This window comes from Schistocerca nitens, chromosome 3, assembly GCF_023898315.1.
Source record: "Schistocerca nitens isolate TAMUIC-IGC-003100 chromosome 3, iqSchNite1.1, whole genome shotgun sequence".
NCBI classification, from domain to species: domain Eukaryota; kingdom Metazoa; phylum Arthropoda; class Insecta; order Orthoptera; family Acrididae; genus Schistocerca; species Schistocerca nitens.
This window is the reverse complement of record NC_064616.1, coordinates 661,192,572-661,217,192: the sequence shown is the minus strand read 5'-3', so window position 1 is coordinate 661,217,192 and position 24,621 is coordinate 661,192,572. Positions and strand designations below refer to the sequence as shown.

The 24,621-nt window shown below is 42.6% G+C and overlaps 1 protein-coding gene across 5 annotated transcripts in view; it reads right to left on the bottom strand.

The window, feature by feature from the left end:
• The window catches only part of LOC126248622 (protein O-linked-mannose beta-1,2-N-acetylglucosaminyltransferase 1-like), a 2,277,756-nt gene that overhangs the window by 1,772,453 nt on the left and 480,682 nt on the right, over positions 1–24,621 (bottom strand). For 4 of the 5 annotated variants that reach the window (XM_049949790.1, XM_049949788.1, XM_049949787.1 and 1 more), the window contains one exon: positions 3,417–3,466. The gene's annotated coding sequence lies outside the window, so the exon portion shown is untranslated. The remainder of the gene's footprint in view (positions 1–3,416; positions 3,467–24,621) is intronic. The other variant, XM_049949789.1, reaches the window with a different exon arrangement.

Here is a 24,621-nt window from a genome sequence, read left to right as displayed (position 1 = left end):
TTTGATAATTGTCTGAAAATAAAAAAAAAATTAAACTTTTGACCCGAGAGAAAACTTGAACCAAGGACCTCTCGTTCCGCAGCTGCTCACGCTAACCACGGGACCACGGCGCTCGTAAGCTCAGATTCTCCTTGATGTTGCATACCTCGCGCATGGACTACTCAGCTTGTACATTTTGCTTATTTTTTTCATAGTTCCACACAACTTCTTCCTGTTTTCTGGTTTGATCTGTATTCAGTTTTTCAAGGCCTATCCCTGTGTCAACTTATAACTAAATCTGAGGGGGGTGCGATGGGGAGGCTCCCTTGTTAGAAGTACGATGAAAGCTCCTTCAGACATGCATGCATCATTGCATCGTATCGATCCCTTTGTTGGTACTTTTCACTTCTGAGGCTCCCCTCCTCCATCCGCAAGACCGGTTGTTCAACTTCGATGTAGTAGGACACGTTTTGAACGTGAATTTCATTTCATATCCCTCTCTGTCTGTCTGTCTGTCTGTCTGTCTCTGTCTCACACACAAACACACACACACACACACACACACACACACACACACACAAACGATGATAGATTTTCAATGATATTTACTCTGCAGTTTTTATAGAATAAGACGAAGGTGATATACTGAATGTGGCTTACATGGCTTCTTCCTATGCCGTTAGCATCACGGCATAAATTTCCTTTCCCTGCATCTACCAGTAACAAATCCAGATCGAAATTCAGACACATATCGTTGAAGACTAGTACTGCAATTTGTTAACCAAAACACTCAAAGACCAATTTGCACCTACATGTGTCAATGTTCTCAAAAACAGTAAAAAAAAGTTTGAAACTATTTCGGAAATAGGATAATTAAATGTCCAGGGCATTCATAACTACAGTTGCACTTCCAAAATGCGGTAGGAAGAGAACCACTACTCAGAATGACGTCACATTTGAACTTCATATTATTCATGCAAGGGGAAACGACGTGGAACAAACAACTTGAACGGAAATTTTAGCAGTAGATGGCGCTGTAAGCATCTTATCGTAAATTGGGTCGCCTAAAAATGATAGATGAATCACTTACGACGGCTGTGGTTTGAGTTGCCCATTACACCATCTGTACTGTGCAATATGCATGACTGCCCAAGTTCGGCAGCCAACAGTTGTGGCACTGTTAGTTAGGAAAGCTCATCCTTCACAGCAAGGTCGTATAACATCGGATGGGAAAAATCGGTTTTTATTCGCCGTGGAGCCGCATAAAAAGGAAAATAGCACCTGTTTCTCATTGTCGTGAGACTGGAGCAAGACATGTTCCACAACATATCGGAGTGTCTCGGGGGTCACATTCAGAATTCGAGCGATGTGTTTCTTCAGTGCAGCTTCGTTCATAGCATCAAACACAATATTTTTCAGATAACTACACAGATAACCTCACAGCTAGAAGACACATAGATTAAGATCAGATGATCTGGATAATCAATCTCTAGGGAAACGACAGCTGACAATCCTAGTATTTCCGAAATGACTCTGCAGCAACCGCTTCACTGGCTGTGCGATAAGCGGAGGAGCGCCATCTCGTATAAAAATGATCCTACACGCACATTCAAGTTGTTGCAAGGGTCGGAAATACGTTGGTGCGCAAGAGACTCTCTTAGCGTTTAACAGTGACGGTACAGATAACAGCACCCGCAGGACTCATCTCCTCGAAACAATACGGCCCAACGATAAACGATGCCGTCAACCCCCACCACACAGTCACCTTTGCAGAATGAAGTGGTACCAGTTGATGTGTGTTCCCACATTCTGCGGTTCTGCGTACTGACATGTCCTAGGAGATGGAAATGGGCTTCGTCGATCCACTGAATGTTTTCCATGGCCATTCATTGTCCATTTCCATGCGAGCAAGAAATTCCAGAGTGACGTTTGTCTTGGTGGCAGGTCAACAGGATTCCTGAACGTAGGTGGTTTTGCATGGATACCAATGCATGATGTTTCGTAGGATTTTATGCATCGTGCTCGCAGGCATGTCCAACATCCTGGCAATTCCCTGCACATTGCACGTTTACACACCATCTCCCGACCCCTTCTGCAATGCTTTGGCCACATCTTCGACAGACATCGGATCAACTACTTTCCTCCCTCTGCGACATTGCACTTAAAAAGAACCTACTCTTTCAAATTTTGTAATCATTTTTCTCTATACTCTTAGCAAACATCGACCCAACACCTTTTTCATACACCTGAGAGCCCAAAAATTATGCAGGATTACTGGCGCGCAGTCACGGTTCTTCTTACGAGCAGCGCTCGATCCTTCATGGAGAGTCATGTTGGGCGGCTCGAACGCAAATGGAGGAACAACCGTGTGCATTCGTCTGTTGGCCTGTGTACTCTGAAGCTTATAGCACCATCCATGGGACAAACTTTCGTAAATATTTTTTCATGACGTTTCCACCTGCGTCAACAACATTCTTTTCAAATTTGCCGCTATTCTGAGCAGCGGTCCTCTTTCTATAGCGTTGTGAAAATGGAACATTATTTATGAGCACCCTGTACTTTTTGAACGGTTTTGAATACCACCGTTCTGTAAGAAGGAATTCTGAAAGTCGTTAATGGATAATATCAAAGACTGAGAACTCACAGTATTGTAACATTTTTTTTTAATAAAAATATCTACCATTTCACTGATCCAAAGTAATGAGTCATATATCCCCTTGACTTGTGAAAATATTTATGTTAACTCATTTAAGGTAATAGGGTCTCAGAGTAGTGGCACAGTCAAGCAATTTGGGCAGCGAATGTGTTATACAACATTCTTAGCCATATGACTGCTTTTGTAGCCGTATCTTTTAAAGAAAGTTGGAAAATTTAGCAACAAGTCGTATAATCTGTAAACCATTTTCTTCCCTGTGAGACAGCATAAAGGTATTTTGAGGTACTTTGATTTTTAAGTACCGGTATGCTTAGAAGTAAGGTGATAAGCAGTTTATATATGTATTCTCATGACTTTTGAGTTATAAATGTTTTACAAGATTCAAGTTTCTGGCTGTACCTATCAATTTACAAACCACACTTACTGATTTATCTTTAAATGCAGTTTTAAATTCGCTGTGTACATAGTCGTAATGGTAAATGACGAACAGTGATGCAAATCTCTAAAACAGGTCCTTGCGCCACTCTTGACAATTAGGTGTGTTATTTTTAATTTTTAAATTGATGGCACTATTTCGGTGTAGAAAGCTCAGGTACATTACAAGTCGGCAACTCTGACAATTTGTTTTCCGGATTTCTTATCCTTTAGCAATTTTAAATGTCAATATACAGAAAAATTTCCGGGGACTGCTCTGTGTAAGATTCTTATTATACTCACGATGAGTAGTCGACTAATTTTCGTTTAAAATTGAAAAGAATTTTAAATATTAGTGGTCACTTACTTCAACGGTGAATATCCGTCACGGAAAACTATGATACCGCTGCAGTCTGCCTGAAACAAAAGAAATTCAATTATTTTTAGAGGTAGAATTCATCAAAAAATCCTCTTAATATACACTATCTGACCAGAAATATCCGAACATCTCAACGGAATGCGAAACTGACTACTTGAAATCCTGTGAGTCGAACTTGCCATTCTAAAAGAAGGGTCGACCAGGAGAACTGAGTGACTTTGAATGTACGTGTCTCTCAAGTGACAAATCCGTCAGGACACTTCAAACCCTTCTAAAGCTGCCCAAGTCGACTGCTGGTGATGTGGTAATGAAGAGAAAACGCAAAGGAACAGCCAAAGATAAACCAGCAATGTTTCGGAATTCCCGCCTGTCCCGAATATGGATAGACAGAACACGTAAGAGATGCTCGGGCTACAGACGACAACCGTAGCTTGCGCCAAGCGAGGCGCAGCAGTCGCAGCAAGCACGCAACGTGGCGCTGCACTCTGACGAATTTTCCCGCTAAATAACGCGGCCCGGCACTTGCTAGCCAGTCTCTGACTAGTCTGTGCAGTCATTAGGTACGCGCCATTAAGTAGCAGAGCTTTGACCTTGCCTGATTTACGTCTGTGATTTGGATTGCTCACTGGATTGTTGTATACGCTAAAGACGACTTTGCTACGCTCTGGACTTGCTTTGTTTATCCGTTCACTTTCTGAACTCTTTTTACCCCCGGAACTGCCTGTCTCATTCCACCGGTCTCTACGTTACTACCAGTGCTAGTTGTCATACATTGTGTTCAACCTACTCAGAGTAGGATACAAAAAGAAATACCTCGTGTACTTACGGACAGGGACTGTTGAGCATTCAGAGGGGTAGTTATAAAAAACCGCACGAAATCAGCAGAAGGAACCACTCTGAGTTCCAGAGTGCTCCAGTGGTTCAGCTACCACAATGACTGTGTGTAGGGAGGTAAAAGGAATAGGGTACAATTGTCGAGCAGCTACTCATAAACCCCATATTTCTGTAGTCACGGCTACGCGACGCCTGAGGTGGTGCAGGAACGGCGTCATTGAACAATGAGCGACTGAAAACGAGTGATTTGTAATGATTAATGATACTATAGCCTGTGGAAATCCGATGGAAGGGCCTGAGTTAGACAAATATCCGGAGAACGTTATCTGCTATCATATGTTGTGCCAACAGCGAAGCACGGAGGAAATGGTGTTTTGTAGAGGGGTGATTTTCGTATTTAGGACGCGCTTAAGATAATTCTAAGTGGGGAAAAAGATGAAAAAAGCTTACAACATTGTTCACAGCTTACGGCAGAGGAACAGTTCGGAGACGATAATTCACTGTATCAGCATGTCAATACACCGTGTCATAAAACAGCTTGCATGAATTTTTTTTTTTTTTTTTTTACCCCAGATGGTTCAAATGGCTCTGAGCACTATGGGACTCAACTGCTGAGGTCATTAGTCCCCTAGAACTTAGAACTAGTTAAACCTAACTAACCTAAGGACATCACACACATCCATGCCCGAGGCAGGATTCGAACCTGCGACTGTAGAGGTCTCGCGGTTCCAGACTGCAGCGCCAGAACCGCGCGGCCACTTCGGCCGGCAGCTTGCATGAGGCAATGGTTTGTGTATAATAACATTCCTGAAATGGACTGGCTTGCCCAGAGACCTGACTTGAACCAAATGGAACACCTCTGGGATGAGTTTTAACCTAGAAATCACTCCAGACCCCAGTGTCCAAGATCACTACGTTCTCTGGTTTCGGCTCTTGAGGAAGAATGGTCTGCCATTCCTCCAGAGATTTTCAAGCACTTCATTAAAAGCGTCCCTAGCAGAAATCAACCCTTCGTAAAGACGGAGTGGGCACACGCTATACTAAACGTCCACTAAGAGGTGCTCGGATATTTTTGATCTGATAGTGTCTTTCAAATCGTTCATTATTTCTATTATTCGTGGGGCACAAACACTGTTCCACGACAGATCGCTTCACTTACTACCACTTTTCATTTAATTATAGCCACAGTAGTACGGTATTTGCTTTAACTTGCTTCGTTCACGTATAATACATTCGCTTCGATACATTTCTTCCTTCCCTGCTGCCATTATCAAACATTTCATTTTTATGATTGCGTTATTACGCATTTCACTTCAGTCTCCTTCTTGACCCGTTTGTCAGTTTTCCTGTCTCCCCTAGTAATTACCAAAACGCGTCTCTCCATTTCTCACTCAGTAACCCTGAGGTTTCGAATAGTTTTCGCATTAAAAGTTTAATCGCAGTGCCGTAAATCAAAACTGCCAATACACACAGAACTTAAACTTACCTTTTCCGGTACGATGGAACTTCAGTTCTTAAAAGACTATTTAGCTTACCAAAGCCTCTTACGGCTATTTTAACTCTATTTATTTCCTTTTCTGAAACTGAAATGCGTTACTTCATTGCTGGACTGGCAAGTCTCATCCTTCATCTATAGCTAATTTAACTTCATCACAGACTGCATTCTATACCTGTCAGTTAATAAATATTTAGTGCTGGTAATTAGTAACCTCAGTGACTGCAAGGGTTAAGACATCTAGTCCTGTATTAATTTAATCTTTCTTCTGGTGAAAGGTTTACATGTGATATTTTCTGTAGTTTAGATGGGGCCAGGTCATTGGAGTCTGGAGAAGCCCCCGTGGGAGTTCCAGCTGGACTTTCAGTGGTGAAATACAGGGGATAGGCAGAAGTGTCCACTCGCAGCAGGAACAACGCCACGGGCCAACCATTGTTCAGCCTTCTGCCAATTTTTCTCATAGTGCACTCTGCGCAACACGGGTCCCGCTCTATATGCAACGAAGCCATATAATGTGCCATGATGAGCACCTGGCCTTATGCTGACTCTTGGGTTTTACAAATTGTGCCAGTCAGTCGAAATGCATTTCAAAACAACATTGATTTTCGCCGACACGTAGCTTCCTTAGAACACAGGGAACTGGGAAGTCAGTCGCAGATACAGGTCTCGTGTTTCGTAAGCACCAAGGCTGCTGAAATCCGTTCTGCAGTTCTTTTCTGTCATCGTAAAAGTTCACCTCTCCACTTGGGGTGAGCGCCCTTCTGTCTAAAATGTTGTAAGAGGGCAGCTCATTGCGTAATCTTAAAAATTACCAGACGAGAGGAAGTCAGGATGCCAGTTTCCTAGAAGTGGGAAACTTAAGAGTGGGAGTGTAACACAGAATGGATCGAGAACTGCGTATGTGGGAGCTGGACATTTGGTGAAAGTTGTAAAATTTTTGACACGTTAAGAATTAGTTGTTCTGTTAACCACAATATCATTGGTCAGCATTTCGCAGAGCTTTTTCAATGGCACTCGGGAATCGTGCGGTCCTTCTAGAGAGGGGAGATTTGGCATGAAACACTTCGCCTAGGGATTCTGGAGGTCTTGAGAGAGGCACTTGATTCTCTAGGTAGGCGGTGGGTTCGAGTATGGGCCACCTACCTTCCCAGCTCTCAACGCCTAAGTGGGCATACACTATCACTGTACGTCGCACTGTATAAGCATACACTTTCACTTCAAATCTTCAAATGTGGGTTAAATCTTATGGGACTTAACTGCTAAGGGCATCAATCCCTAAGCTTACACACTAATTAACCTAAATTGTGCTAAAGACAAACACACACACCCATGCCCGAGGGAGGACTCGAACTTCCGCCGGGACCAGCCGCGCAGTCCATGACTGCAGCGCCTGAGACCGCTAGGCTAATCCCACGCGGTATACACTGTCACAGCCGGCCGAAGTGGCCGTGCGGTTAAAGGCGCTGCAGTCTGGAACCGCAAGACCGCTACGGTCGCAGGTTCGAATCCTGCCTCGGGCATGGATGTTTGTGATGTCCTTAGGTTAGGTTTAACTAGCTCTAAGTTCTAGGGGACTAATGACCTCAGCAGTTGAGTCCCATAGTGCTCAGAGCCATACACTGTCACTGTCCGCCATCACCCAGTGCGGGCACACACCACCGTCATAATCCATGTTGGGGGACGTGGCTTGATCCCGCCTGTCTGGTTCACATCGTGATGAGCAACAGGGGCAGGCCAGCTGCTTCAGCCCACACGCTGTCTGTCCGCTGAGCACCATCTGGTGCTCTTTCTGAGTCAACGTAGGTGCCGCCGTGTTGATAGCAGCACCTAGCCAGTGGTCGCCACTGCCTGAGTGAACACACAGCTTGCCTCCCTTTGGCAGGCTATTGCTGACGCTGGCATGCTTCGCCAGCTGTGTTCGCCTGTGTCAAAAATGCAATGAAAGCCTTTCCAACTACACCTACTATGCTTTAACTGGTATGGAATAAACTTCTGGTTCAACCAGCATTGATTCCATGATGGGCTGCTGCCTGACACCTTCCAGCAGTCCGTTCCAGTCACACCCTGGGAGGTGAATTGCCTGATCCATCACAGCCAGCTTCACCTTCCATCATAGTGGTTGCTCACCTGGCCGCTATGTGTGGTGTCAGAAGTTCCTGGCTGCTATAAACTGCCGGATCATGGTTGTCATAATCAGCTCCGGCCTGCAGCTTCAATGACGCAGTGTGGTGAGTAGAGTTATTATTTTCTCCCTCGCCTGTTCATGTGCAAGCGAATGGTTGGAGAAATTTGACTGTCAGCGGTAATTGCAGGTGTAGTTTGTGAAGATCGAGGAACATGCCAATCTTTCTCAATTTTGAGGAAATTCTAAGGAAGACTGCAATGGCTTGTGGCCAGTGAGATGCACGCAGTGCAGCCTGTCAGGTCACAGTACACCATGTATACAGTCAGCGCCTGTTAAGTGTCACACCTACTGGTTCTATGGTCATTTTCCAAGCAGTGTAGAGTCAAAATGGTGGATGATTAGACGAAAAGTTTAAGAGCAGTGTGTTACTGTTGAGAGTGACTGTATTATTAAAGTTTCCACAACGTCAGAGTCAGATACGCATGATACTTCCTCGCAAGAGGCAGTTCAAGCTTTGGCTGCTCAAATAGAATCTCTAGAGGCAGGCAACACACAGATGCACAAGGAAGAATCTGAAACGATGCAAGGAAAGGTTTTGTCGAGTGTGGCCATGCCTTTATTAGATACAAATGCTGCCAGTTTGATGACCTCTTTTTCTGTCGAGACGGGATGTGCTGACATTCATAGGCGACAAAGAAGCAGCTGCAAGACTGGGCCTCTGGGCAGACAAACGGCTATTGCAGGCAGCCAAACTGCACTTAATAAGTGAAGCAACGCCATATGTCATGTATCACAATCACTTGAAAAATGCACATGCATTCCAGCAACTTAAGGAAGTGCTTTCGAAGCGCTGTAAGAAACAGAACAGTCTGAGGTTCTTTCGTGAGCAGCTGTGTGGAGTGTCTCAAACTCAGAAGTAGAATGAATTGGTGGAAAGTCTTCTGGACAGGATTGGGAAGATAACTGCTCAGACGCATCAGTTGGCGGAAAATGACGAGGCAAACACAATAATTCTTAGGGAAGCAGAGCATAAAGCACTGAATCATTTTCTAAGAGATTTCCCATCCTATATGTCGAGAAGGGAGCATACAGAAAACCGACAGGTCTCGTCCGCTACCATAAGGCTTGTCATCGAGTTAGAAAACGTTGGATGTGGCGACAGGGATGAGAGTCGTCTACGGACGTAAAGTGTTATAGATGGGGCATGCGAACCACATTCAGAAGCAGCACTGTCAACCACAGTGTTATGAGTTTGGAGTGGTGGGGCACAGCAAACAAGATAGTAGAAATAAAAAGCGGAATGGGCAAGAACGAAATAATCAGTTGTTAAACATCAACAATGACTCCAAATACACTGAACAGAATTCCCAGTAAGTCCTAATGCTATGAAGACATGTGCGGAGGTGGAGTGGTGCTTAATTGGTGAAAGTTGTTGTTAGACACAGGGGCTCATGTGTGTGTGTGGCATAACTGGCTCTCTCAGGTAAGGCGAGACTGAAGCCTCCACATTACAGGTTTTGTGGTGTGGGAAACAAGATGCGGCATCGCTAAGATCGATGATACTAGATTTTTACTTTGAAGCAAAACACTTCTGAAGGAGTATGGACGTTTTTCCCCGTGAAGGTGAAGGGTACTGCACAATCCTGGGGTTGGATTTCTTAAAGAGATATCATGCATAAATTGATCTTTCGCATTGCACTCTGTCGAATATTGTTTCCGCTGGGGTTTACTGCTGCCGATGGCACACTATTGCAATATTTTTCTGTAATGAGGACCAAACCAACTAAAATGCGGCCAAAGTATTTGAGATTTTATTCACATGATAAAGTGCCACATGGTACAGAGAAATTTTTTCGGGTGAGCAGATGTACAGACCTACCGACTAATATCTTGTGTGTTGTAGAGCCATTGGTGGATGATAATGAATAAGATACATAATGATGTTTTGTATGGAGGACTGTTGTATACATCTGGTACACATCAGTGTGGATAAACAGCACAGGATTTAGACTGGGGACAAATCACCTGTGTACTGGAAACCATATGGAAGATCCCATCGTTTATGGCTATTAATGGAGGAGTTTGTTAGTCAAAAACCGAATAACGGCGTAATAGAAAAAGTTATAGCGCTCGGGGAGCGCCGGTCATTGTTGTACACACAAAACCATCAGATGGTACAAGAAAGTATAAGTTGTATTGTGATTATCGCTTTTTGAATGTCACAATGTTTACACAGGCATATCCAGTACCAAATATTATAGAGACCCTCGACAGCTTGGGGCCAGTGCAAATATTTTTACGTGAAATATCTGAAGAGTGGTTACTATTAAATGGATGTACAGACAGGAGACTGGCCAAGGATTACGTTTACAGCCTTTTGTGGTAATTACTATCATCAGTGAATGCCATTTGGTTTAAAAAACGGACTGGCCACATTATCACATTTCAACGATTACTAGACAGAGAATTAAGAAGAGAATGTACGGTGTACTTGGATGACATTTTTGAATGTTCAAGAAGGATGTGAAGTTCCAGTGGGTCAAGCTACATTTGAGAAACTGAAGAAGGCACTAACAACTAGTCCTGTATTGGTATTCCTAGCTTACGAAAAGGAGATTATCCTGTCTTGTGATGCTTCCAGCCAGGCAATAGGGTGTGTTCAAAGCCAAAAAGTACACGGTAAAGTGCACCAAGTAGCCTGTCCATCAAGGCATTCGATTCGAATGAGAATAATTAATCAACTATGGGACAGGAAATATTGAATTTGAAATACAGTGTTACATACTTCAAGTGTTATCTGTATAGCAAGAGATTCAAAGTGTTCAGGTAGCATTAAAATCGTTATTAGTTTTAGAGGACTCTTCAAGCAGACTGACTCTGTGGGCATTTAAACTATGCAAATTTTATTATGAAATCGTTCACAAACTGGGTAGAAAGCATGGTATCGCAGATGGATTGAGTTAGAAGACTGATGTCATATGAGCACTAGGTCATAGTCTTGCAGAACGGTAGAAGGCACAATCTGCTGATTCTGACTGCGAGCTATTCCAAACACAGCCACAGTCTGCCATTCGTGACTTGCTATGTAGGACAACGAGGCTTGGGTGGCACATTGTAGTGCCTGCTGCACTGCAAGAAGAACTGTTAAAAGAAGCACATGACCATGTGTTACCTGGACATGGAGAAGACAGGACAATGGATTGTTGAGCAGCCAAACGTTATTGGTGGAGGATACGGAAACAGCATGTGGAGCAGTATGTGAGAAATTATGTGCTGTGTTCACAAAGTGCAGACTTGAATTACCAGCAGATATTACCGTAGGCAGCCAAACCATGTGAGATAACTGAGATGGACATATCAGGTCTGTCCAGACAGATTCCAGCAGGTAACCGTTACGCTCAGACTGTTATAGAAAATTTTTTGCAATATGCCACAATGATTTCCACTCCAAATCAGCAAGCTAATTCAGCTGTATGAGTAATGGTAGACATGTGGTTGTTGAAGTTTGGCATCTCTGAAACGACACTGACACATAAGAACACCAGATTCATGTCAGAGTTAATGAAACAACTATGTGACCTGCTGTATATCTGTAAATTAATAATTTGTCAGTTGCATCTGCAGGCTAGAGGGCGGACTGAATGCATTCGGCAAATGACCAGGAAGATGCTGAGCTCTTATGTCAATAGTCACCATAATGATTGGGATGCTTACCTACCATATGTCATGGCTGAATATAATTCACAGGATACCACTGGTCCCTTGCCATACAATGTAGCGTACAGAAGGAAGATATTATCACCTTTTGAAGTCATTAAATCAAATGTAGAAGAAAAAAAAAAACAGGGAACCCATACAGATTGTGCTGGAACATTAAAGGATGTGGGGAAGTGAGTGTAGTCTGTAAACACTAAGGCACATGAGCATCATCAGAAAATGGGACAGCATAGTAGTAAACTGCCATAGTACAAGGTCGGCCAATGGATGACGTTAACTAGCCTGTATACGAAGTGTGACAATAAAGTAATGAGACTGATTTTCTTTGCAAGATGTGGCAACCCTGCAGACTTGCGGTCTATAAGCTGCTTCTAGTCCAAGTGGCACATAGATGCAACTTCTCAGTCGTGAGTTGTGCTGTAATACGTTAACCTGTGTTTGTGTCTCTCGTCACGGAAATGGAACCGCATAATATTGCGCAACGGTATGCCATCTCTTTTTGCGTTAAATTGGGTGAAAATGAGATGACAACTTACAGTAAGCTTCAGAAGGCTTTTGGAGAGGAGGTTAAGCCAAGAGCTCAAGTTTTCCGTTGGCATAAAATGTTTAGTGAAGGCAGAACGAAAAGTCAAAAGTGAAATGCATACTTGTGTGCTTCTTTGATTCCAAGGGATTTGTTCATAAAGAGTTGGTGCCTCCTATACAAACAGTTAACCAATATTACTACAAAGAAATTTTAGAAAGACTTTGTAAGAATTCTTCGTGTCTGTGCCAACATTGCTGATGGTTGGATTTTGCAACACGATAATGCGCCATCCCATACTGATGTGTCAGTACACCAATTTTTAACCTCAAAACAAATTTCAGTACTACCGCAGCCACCTTATTCACCAGATATCGCTCCGTGCAACTTTTTTCTATTTCCAAGAGTCAAAACGGCGGTCAAGGGACACCATTTTCAAACAACACAAGATGTCCAAAAAGCTGTGACGAGGGTCTTGGAGGATATTACAGAAAATGAGTTCCAGAAATGTTACCATCAATGGCAGAAGCGCTGGAAAAAATGTGTGCAATCAGAAGGGAACTACTTTGAAGGAGACAACACTAAACTTGACTAAAATGGTAAGCAACATTTTTTTCACATCAGTCTCATTACTTTATTTTTGCACCTCTTACACTAAAGGGTAAGGTGAAGAAATTTATAACACAATATCAAGGTGTCTACGAAGTAATGGAAATGACGGCCCTGGTAAATATTAAATTGCAGTTGCCATGATGGACAACCACTGTCCATGAGGGGCGCACTCATTCTTTAAAGGCGCTCCAGATGCCTCACCACAGAAACAAGAGACACTATCTGGGGAAAAGGTAGGGCGAAAAAAGTGGAGTAATGGTACAGAAACTCGTGTACAGCCCATGTGGGAGGTACTGCACACCCTGAGGTCACGCAAGTAAATATGTAGTTTACCACATGTATTTTGAGAGTGTTGTACTTCTTGTGACTAATTACGTAGGGAATAGGGTACCTGAGATAAATGTTGTGGAAGGTTTCATTCGGGTAATTTTCTTGTTTTGCTGGGGGATTGTTTGTCAACATAGGCAGATTTATTTTATTTATTTTGTAGCTGTAGGCATGGTAGGGAGTCTAATGTGCAAGGGATGGGGTAAGGTGATGGTGTGTTGGTGTAACAGAAGTATTTTATCATTCATGAATGCTATCAGATTTACATAATTGTTTTCTTCACACCACATAAAATGAACTACACTAAGTCATAAGTGCAGGTAATGTTGTGCTTTGGTCTAAGTACAGTTGGTGCATTAAAAAATGATGGGTTAAAGTGTCAGTACAACTGCATAACGGATTATTGCAAAATATTGTGGAGCTTGTCGTATAGTTCCCAGAGATTAAATATGAACATACCACTCACGAAAAAACTCACATGTATTGTGGAATTCAAAGCTTACATATGTTAAAGTGCTCATGGTTTATACCTTTTAGTATTTAGTTTAAGTGGGTACAAAGTACATCCGGAAATCAGATGTGATATGGTACCAAATACCAATATTTTTTATATTTCATGGAGTGAGTTTGTATGGTCCATGGCAAAGGCCTATATTTGTCTTGCATATAGTTACCTTGATGACTTTTTTCTGGCAGCTTTTTTGATACAGTTCTGTGTAGATGAATAATCTGAACCACGTTTGCAGTAAATTTATTTTTTAAAACATGACACAGAATTATAGTTATTATTAATTTACATATAAAGGATGACAATATATATTTCATAGCAAATTTTAACTTTTTAAGAAAAAGATACTGTACATTTCCAAAACGTATTGTTATTTGAAATCTGTGATCTAGAATCTTACATAAATTGTCAAAAATTAATTTTAATGAAATTAGAGAGAAGACATAATTATAGTGTGGTACATGTATCGAAATTTAACGATTATCGGACGCCACTATGTAAACAATTACATATTGTGTAAATACATTATAACAGCTAAGTCATCATTGTGGTGTCAAGCGATCAGTGTATTCTAGGACATCAGCACAACAAGTTGTATGTTTTAATTGCTCTGTATTTTATTTCTGTCATGTTCATGTTTCCTGCTACTTTTTCACTACAGTTTGATTCAACGTCACTATGTGACGTTCACTGTTGAAAAAAGCATGTACATCTAATAATGTTACAATGTACGTCCTAATGTTGCAGTAGTGTAGACAGTGGTTATATGAAATCGTATATGTTTAAGCCACTTTCACTTGGGACATTTGTTTTTGTAACTTTTAGATCCGATAATGACAGCGTAGGTTTGTCGAAATGGGTAATGATAATAATGAAAATGATTTCAAGCTATCTTGAAAAACTTGATTCTTCAAGTATACTACGACCTTCAGGATGCCACCAACGAGCGACACAATGTCAGACATGTATAATGTCTCAGTTTTCCGTTACTTTTCCATCTTCCAGTACGTAATTAATAGACGACAATAGACAAACGCATGGACAATGTACTGCGTTCATTACGCGTAAATTTTAATGTGAACTTCGTCTACCAACGCGAATTGTCTGCAACAGATGTATGCAATCAAACATTGTCAAAAAATCAAAGAATCCTAACAATAGAATGAGGTTATGTTTTTTTTTTTTTTGGTCTCGTACTAAATGAGAAATTTTATCGGTTACGATACTATCAATACATATGTTTCGTAGAGAAATTAAAAGCATTTTGCAATGAATCAGCCTGCGATACGATATGTCTGCTCTTCTACATTTTCACTCAATAGTAGGAGATGACGTGTGCGTGAGAAGGTATTTCTTATGTCACTGCTGTCATATGAGCCTCCTTCACAATAACGCATCGATAGCGGAGTAATGAATTGCGAATACGCTTCCATACGCTCTGAAATGAACGTAACTTCATCTTTAGAATCACTACGTGGACAGAAAGCAGGGCGCTGCTAAATTTACATTTCACAAGATCGAGACATGGTTCATAGTATGTAGATGTAAGTAGAGCGTGAAGTTTGAAACGTAAATATTTTACGTTTGTGTGACGGGAATTGTGATTCCCCGTCTGTGGAGTTTCCCTTTGTCCTAGAGAGTACTTCAGTTCTTTAAATGTGCGGTTATTACACTACTTCGAAACGGAAAGACCTATTTTCAGAATCTCATTAGCTATCGACTCACAGATAGCACAAAACTCTTTAATAACTTGCCCGTATTGCGCGAGTATTGAGTATGAGGGTAGTAGCAACGGCGAAATATAACTTCCATTCTACCGTTCAATGGGAGTTAATGATCTCTGAGCCCACCACCGATATGGAAATTATCATCTTTTGTGCCGCTAATACGGCGCCAGTGAGCCCTTATAAAAGGAATATTTCAATGAAACTGTTGCCAGCTGTGCAGGTACTGAGCCGTGCTCGTTCGCTTATGAGCTTCCCGTGCGTCGAAAATAATTAATTCTCTCGGAAATATATTTTGTTTGAAAGTAATTGCATGTGTAGTGCTACGTTTATTTATAAATGAAACGGAGCTTATTCAGACAACGTAATGGGAAAAATATACTCCAGCAATTTTTGTAGTTTCCTCGAAATATATCCGATAAAGCAATGAGTCTGGCAACATTGTTCTTTCGATACAGAGGGAGACTTTCCGGGATGAAAGGATGTACCTATCACCTGCTAAAATCAGTGATGGACAAACGCTGAAAATATGCAAATTATTGTTCCGGCTCTAATGTTGAATAGAGGCACCCCGTGTGGAAATATAAAATGAAGCACCTGCTGTGCAAAAACAGACATAATGTCTTATGGGATAACAGCAATCAGTGATTTTATAATGTTACTTAAAATCCGTCTTGATTGCAAATTTTTTTTTATTCATATGACCGGTTTCGGTTCATTCAGAACCATCTTCAGATCTGATATTTCAGTTACAGGAGTAACCCGTCCAAATCCAGCAACTTTCACATGCTACGTCACATAAAAAAAGATTTTAAAAAAATAATAAAAAATTTTTTATGTGACGTAGCATGTGAAAGTTGCTGGATTTGGACGGGTTAGTCCTGTAACTGAAATATCAGATCTGAAGATGGTTCTGAATGAACCGGAACCGGTCATATGAATAAAAAAAAATTTGCAATCAAGACGGATTTTAAGTAACATTATAAGCACCTGCTGCTCTTCCCTCAACGGAAATTTCTCCGAAAACGTTACGATGCAGTAAAAATATTATTTTTAATGGCTTTCAGCTACAAGACCACGCGGGAAGCTCTAGATATTGCTCATAGAAGACTATTTAGAACAGTTAGGTGAGCTGTTTGTTTTTACGCAACCATACAAACATAATACGAGTACACTCTGTCCTACTTTCGCCGATCCTATCTCGGTACAGGCACATATTATCGGCATGTTTATTAACCACAGCCACACTCGAAGTGCACTTCTAACGACAGTCAGGCTTTATAATGTAGCAACGCTATCCCCAGACAAAGACAGGGAAACATAGGTCACTGTTTCGATCAACGTATGTTTCCGAGATAGTTTATTCTTCAATGAACATTAAAAATCTAAGTTCCAAATATACTGGGTGTATCGTAAATAATAGCGGAAACTGACAAGGGTGAAAGTATACGACTACAAAAGCAAAAACTATCCAGTATTAATGGGTCCGCAAAGAAGACATTTGCGAGATAACTGAGGTGTTCTCTGGACAAAGGGCCTGTCGACAAACAGGTCGTTTTGGGAAAAATGCATCTCTTTCATTTAATATCATTATCAAGTTAAACATCAAATTGAAATAAGTGCTGATATAATGAACACCTTCTCAAAGTATATATTAAGTCATTCTTAAGGCACATGCATATTTCAGGACATTACAATAGAATTTAGTTATTGTACTTAAGTGCCCTTCTTCCCAAGAACACGAAGTGGTCTGTACAGAAAATGAAAAATAATAGTAAAATGCCATGTATGATGTGTAGGAAAATAAATAAATTCAAAGAAACAAAACTCGTAGGTTCAGAACACATTTTCTAGGAATTCATTTTAATTTCTTGTGTAACACATTCAAGCCAGTTCCAGTCTGCGGGTGTCATGAAGATAAGATTTGTAACGGCTTACACTTCTGCGGATTTAATGCCATTACACGGGGCCTGATTCCAGTTAATATTCAGGTTTGGATTCCCTGCCAACCATATTTGGAATTGTATGTAAATCTCAGTGTAAGTTGTACAACACAACAAAGAATCAACCTTTGTGTATTTCATTTCGACAAATTTACAATCTGAAATATATTCTTCTTTGTTTCCGGTTTTGCCCAGAATAGAGGCTTCAACATTTCCGTCTAGTTCTTTATAATGTCACGATTCATTACGGTAATGAAAGGTGATAGGTTCGTACGACATTCAACCATAGCCTCCAGATTTAGCAGCGCCAACTATTGGCTTTTTCTTCACGACAGATTTAACAAGGCCAAAATTTCGGTCGCACTGATTGAATGAATGTCCTCTGACTAGAAAAATGTGGTCAATGTCCGCAGTATAAACATTTTTGCGAAACACATACCAAAGTGCACATGCGGCGGACTGGAAACCTATTGAACTTATATTAGTATTCATCTGATTAATTAAGCAGTAACACTGAAATGAAATAACAGAGTGAGCTCCTTTCTGGGCCTGCGATTTCATAAAACTGTACGTGTAGGACGATCCATTGTTATCAATGTGAACATTAAAACTATAGACCCAGAGGAGGCGTTTGTAAAACTACACTGTCACATTCACTTTCGGAAACGGCGGATTTCGACCGTAGTCACAGATTTTGACCGTAGTCAAACTCAACAAAAAGAGAAGTATGACCATTCTTGTGTTTTAACACGTCTTCTCGTATTCTGTTATACTGAGCCGTCCGCTGTGGCCGAACGGTTCTAGGCGCTTCAGTCTGGAACCGCGTGACCGCTACAGTCGCAGGTTCGAATCCTGCCTCGGGCATGGATGTGTATGATGTCCTTAGGTTAGTTAGGTTTAAGTAGTACTATGCGTAGGGGACTGATGGCCTCAGATGTTAAGTCCCGTAGTGCTTAGAGCCATTTGAACCATTTTATAAACTAGAACATGTGAAGTGCTGAAGAAATACTGTAGTCATTTAAGAAAGTAGCTTATGTCTTGCAAAGGGAGGCCATGGGTGTTTGAGCCCAATTAGATGGGGACTTGAAGAAAAATTTTACATTTCAAACACATTTTTATTATCTAGGTCAATATTTAAAACTGAAACAAGCGGGTGGTATTATGCAATTATAATTATCAAAATGGTTCAAATGACTCTGAGAACTATGGGATTTAACTGCTAAAGTCATCAGTCCCCTAGAACTTAGAACCACTTAAACCTAACTAACCTAAGGACATCACACACATCCATGCCCAAGGCAGGATTCGAACCTGCGACCGTGGCGGTCGCGCGGTTCCAGACTGTAGCGCCTAGAACCGCTCCGCCACACCAGCCGGCTTCTAATCATCCCACAAATGGCTCGTTTTATGAACCGTGTTTACTTGGGCGTTTTTGCTTCTATCATAGAATGTTTCCATCAGTGTCATATACTGAAAAGGCAAAGAAACTGGTCCACCTGCCACATATCGTGTACAGCCTCTGCGAACACGCAAAAATTCCGCAAAAGGACGTAGCATGGACTCGACCAATGTCTCAAGTAGTGCTGGAGGGGATTAACACCATGAATCATACAGGGATGCCTATAATTCTGTAAGAGTACGAATGGGTGGAGATCTCTTCTAAACTGTACATTGCAAGGCATCCCAAATATGCTCAATAATGTTCATACCTGGGGAGTTTTGTGGGCATCAGAAGTGTTTAAACTAAGAAGAGAGTTCCCGGAACCACTGTGTAGCAATTCTGGACGTGTGGCGTGTCGCATTGTCCTGCTGGAATTGGCCAAGTCCGTTGGAATCCATAATAGACATGAATGGATGTAGGTGAACAGACAGGATGCTTACGTTCGTGTCACCTGTCAGAGTTGTGTCTAGACGTATAAGGGGTCGCATATCACTCCAACTGCACACTCTTCACACCATTACAGAGCCTCCACCAGCTTGAACAGTCCCCTGCTGACATGCAGGGTCCATGGATTCATGAGGTTGTCTGCATACCCGTACACGTTCATCCGCTCGATACAATCTGAAACGAGACTCGTCTGACCAGGCAACATGGTCCGAGTCATCAACAGCCCAATGTCGGTGTTGACGGGCCCAGGCGAGACGTAAAGCTTTGTGTCGTGCAGTCATCAAGGGTACATGAGTGGTCCTTCGGCTCCGAAGGCCCATATCGATGATGTTTCGTTGAAAGGTTCGCACGCTGACACTTGCTGATGGCCCAGCATTAAAATCTACAGGGTTGCACTTATGTCACGTTGAACGGTTCACTTCAGTCGTCGTTGGTCCCGTTCTTGCAGGATCTTTTTCCGGTCACAGCGATGTCGAAGATTTGATGTTTTACCGGATTCCTGATATTCACGGTACATTCGTGAAATGGTAGTACGGGAAAATTCCCACTTCATCGCTAACTCGGAGATGCTGTGTCCCATCGCTCGTGCGCCGACTATGACTCCACGTTCAAACTCACTTAAATCTTGATAACCTGCCATTGAAGCAGCAATAATCGATCTATCAACTGCGACAGACACTTGTCTTAAATAGGCGGTACCGACCGCAGCTCCGTATTCTGCCTGTTTACATGTCCCCGTATTTGAATACACATGCCTGTAACAGTTTCTTTGGAGTTTCAGTGTATATCTTTGCAACTGTATATAGATAAGTCGTTGTTTTACCTTCTTACCAAAAATCACGAAACGTTCTTGAGAGATTTCATCTGCCACCACATCTATAAAAATACTCTGCGATTCACAGTCAAGTGCCTGACAGAGAGTTCATCGAATCACCTTCCAGCTATTTCTCCATCGTTACACAGTGCGCGGTAAAAAGGAACACTTACTAAATCATTCCGTGCAAGCTCGGATTTAAAAAAAAAAAAATGGTTCACATGTTTCTGAGCACTATGGTACTTAACATCTGAGGTCATCAGTCCCCAAGAACTCAGAACTACTTAAACCTAACTAACTTAGGGACATCACACACACCCATACCCGAGGCAGGATTCGAACGTGCGACCGTAGCGGTAGCGCGGTTCCAGACTGAAGCGCCTACAACTGCTGGGTCACAGCGGCCGGCAGCTCTGATTTCTCTTACAGGGTGTTTCAAAAATGACCGGTATATTTGAAACAGCAATAAAAACTAAACGAGCAGCGATAGAAATACACCGTTTGTTGCAATATGCTTGGGACAACAGTACATTTTCAGGCGGACAAACTTTCGAAATTACAGTAGTTACAATTTTCAACAACAGATGGCGCTGCAAGTGATGTGAAAGATATAGAAGACAACGCAGTCTGTGGGTGCGCCATTCTGTACGTCGTCTTTCTGCTGTAAGCGTGTGCTGTTCACAACGTGCAAGTGTGCTGTAGACAACATGGTTTATTCCTTAGAACAGAGGATTTTTCTGGTGTTGGAATTCCACCGCCTAGAACACAGTGTTGTTGCAACAAGACGAAGTTTTCAACGGAGGTTTAATGTAACCAAAGGATCGAAAAGCGATACAATAAAGGATCTGTTTGAAAAATTTCAACGGACTGGGAACGTGACGGATGAACGTGCTGGAAAGGTCGGGCGACCGCGTACGGCAACCACAGAGGGCAACGCGCAGCTAGTGCAGCAGGTGATCCAACAGCGGCCTCGGGTTTCCGTTCGCCGTGTTGCAGCTGCGGTCCAAATGACGCCAACGTCCACGTATCGTCTCATGCGCCAGAGTTTACACCTCTATCCATACAAAATTCAAACGCGGCAACCCCTCAGCGCCGCTACCATTGCTGCACGAGAGACATTCGCTAACGGTATAGTGCACAGGATTGATGACGGCGATATGCACGTGGGCAGCATTTGGTTTACTGACGAAGCTTATTTTTACCTGGACGGCTTCGTCAATAAACAGAATTGGCGCATATGGGGAACCGAAAAGCCCCATGTTGCAGTCCCATCGTCCCTGCATCCTCAAAAAGTACTGGTCTGGGCCGCCATTTCTTCCAAAGGAATCATTGGCCCATTTTTCAGATCAGAAACGATTACTGCATCACACTATCTGGACATTCTTCGTGAATTTGTGGCGGTACAAACTGCCTTAGACGACACTGCGAACACCTCGTGGTTTATGCAAGATGGTGCCCGGCCACATCGCACGGCCGACGTCTTTAATTTCCTGAATGAATATTTCGATGATCGTGTGATTGCTTTGGGCTATCCGAAACATACAGGAGGCGGCGTGGATTGGCCTCCCTATTCGCCAGACATGAACCCCTGTGACTTCTTTCTGTGGGGACACTTGAAAGACCAGGTGTAGCGCCAGAATCCAGAAACAATTGAACAGCTGAAGCAGTACATCTCATCTGCATGTGAAGCCATTCCGCCAGACACGTTGTCAAAGGTTTCGGGTAATTTCATTCAGAGAATACGCCATATTATTGCTACGCATGGTGAATATGTGGAAAATATCGTACTATAGAGTTACCCAGACCGCAGCGCCATCTGTTGTTGAAAATTGTAACTACTGTAATTTCGAAAGTTTGTCTGCCTGAAAATGTACTGTTGTCCCAAGCATATTGCAACAAACGGTGTATTTCTATCGCTGCTCGTTTAGTTTTTATTGCCGTTTCAAATATACAGGTCATTTTTGAAACACCCTGTATATTATTATGATGATCATTTCTCTCTGTGTAGGTGGCGCCAACAAAGTATTTTCACATTCGGAGAAAAACGTTGGTGAATGAAATTTCATGAGGAGACACTACCGCAACGAAAAACGCCTTTGTTGTAATGATTGGCACCCTCTCCCCTGCTTCAAGGTAATACAAAACGAGCGTTATTCAAAATTTTTACACGATACTCGGATAAATGTTCGGACTGATATAAGCTAAATATATTTGAATACACACGATACATAAATATACTCGTATATGTAAAATCTATACTACTATATAACGTGACAGAATTGAAAGATCTCTTTTTTGAGACCCTGTAATTGCCTTCCATTACAGTGAATATGTTTGAAATTTTGTCCAGAAATACCTAAAACCTTTCTCCGTAATTGTGTGAAAGCGTTGCGCCCTGTGACGTCACCCCCGGGCTCGACGACGCTTAATCAGCAGGGTATCAACACTGCGAAAGAAGGGCCACAGATCGCAAGTTCTTGTGACACCAAAGGTGGGTTCATGAAGTCACATTGGCATCAGATTTCTCCAAAATTCTGCCCACCGCCACTGTGGACATGTCACACGATGAGGTGGTCTCCACAGTCCCTCTTATCCACATGTCACCCCTTCTTTTGACGGCTCTGTAATTGAGGTCGGAATCGCAACGCCCAGTGTTTTAATCATACAGTTTTCTTATGAGTGGCCGAGGAAAACATTCCAGACACACCGCCGCTCAGAATCGGCACGAAAGTGTCTCAGGTGGTGCATAAAGGGCGTCAATGAAAGCACCCCTTTCCCTGGGGCGTTGTGCCAACACATTTCTCGGTAGAAAAGGACAGTTCTGTAGTGCGACTCTACTGACACCCTCAGACGTTTCAACCCTTCTCTCAGGAGACTGTGATCGCATCCCTTTGGAGCCCAGCGCGACAGAAATTTGTGCTTTCTTATACAGGCTGCAACCACCAGGGAACGTTCAAAGTCAGTCGAAAGAGCAAAAGGTGCTACTGCTTTTTCAATTCTCCTATTTCCCGTTCTCCAGTGACGTGATAACAGGGGGAGGTGGGGGAGGAGTGCGCCATTGAAGCACGATTGAATAAGACGGTGAAGGATCCCTCTAGCGCCCCTCAGTTGGGCAAAACCCTGGATGGCAACGACCTACCTTTACTGAGAATTTTAAAAATGAACGTATAGCGAGACCAACTGAAGCGCCTGCAGGTAGGCAACCCCTTGACACCCCTGTAATTCCAGTTGCCTGCTTGCAAGAGCCTCAGACATTTTTACAGTTTGTCTCTGTACTCGTTCAATTTGTGCCACAGAGGTTTTGTCGAACTGAGGGTTCTCAGCGGCACCAATAGTACGCAATACAGGAGAGCTGGAAAACCATAAGAACATCACTATTTCCGATCACGTCGAATGGTTTTGAACGGTCCCTAGTGGTTCCAACCTGTACACGACAGCAAAAATTGCAGTCGCTCTGCACTCCAAAGGGGTGCGATCACGTTAAATGGGGATACAACCCTACACTCTCCTTAGAGAAGGGTTGAAACGTCCTGGGGTGTCATCACTGTCAGACGTTGTCAATAGTGTCTTCCGGTTGCTCATCGCACTGAGAACTGTTGTTTTCGATCTTTGACTGTGTGGGAATCAACGCCCCAGGGAAAGAGGTGGTTTCACTGACGCTCAATATGCCACCCTCTGAGGTCTTTTCATGGTGGTTCTGAGAGATGGTGTGTCTGGAATGTTTACCTCGGCCACTCATGATAAAACTGAGTGATTTCAACGCTGGGCGTCACGGTTCTGAACTCCATTGTAGGGGCGTCGCTGGGTGGGGTGAAATGTGGGTTACAGAGGCCGTGACGACCTCCTCATCGTGTGACACATTAAATGTGGCACTGAGCTGATTTCAAGCGAAATTTGGTCCCAATGTGACACCATTAACCCACCTTACACGTCACATGAACTTCTGAATTCTGGCCTTTTTTCCGCATGTGTCGACACCTTGATGTTTGAAACATCTTCGAGCCCGAGGGTGACGTTGCATGGCACTGCGCCTTTGCACCATTACGGAGGCAGGCTGTATGCACAGTTGAGCCGAATTCCAAACTTCTTTGTTGCAATGGGAAACAATTACGGGGGATTCTAAAAAGTGATCCTTTAATCCTGTTGCGCAGTACATATTAAGGCAGGTCGTTGTTTGACGTTACCGAAAATCTCATTCTTTGAGGATTTACTTCAGATTTTTCCACGATACTCTAATAAACTTTAGGACGGACATAAGCTACACACACACACACACACACACACATATATATATATATATATATATATATACGATCTTCTTTTGTGAAGATGCACAAACAGTGCCCGAACTCTTACGGGAATCGGCAAAAAGTCGCGAGTAATGAGTAGAATGGGCAGGGGCACTATGAATATAGAAAGTGCAGGAAAATAAGTTGAGAATGTGGGTCTCACGGGAGGCGTGCAGAGATAAGTCCCTACAGTCGCACTATCCCCCCAGTTGGCCCAATTGAAGGAAGGTAATGTTGACTTCGGTGCTTGTGTTGACATGCGACTCATTGCTCTACAGTACTAGCATCAAGCACATCAGCACGTAGAATCAACAGGTTAGTGTTCATCACGAACGTGGTTTTGCAGTCAGTGCAATGTTTACAAATGCAGAGTTGGCAGATGCCCATTTGATGT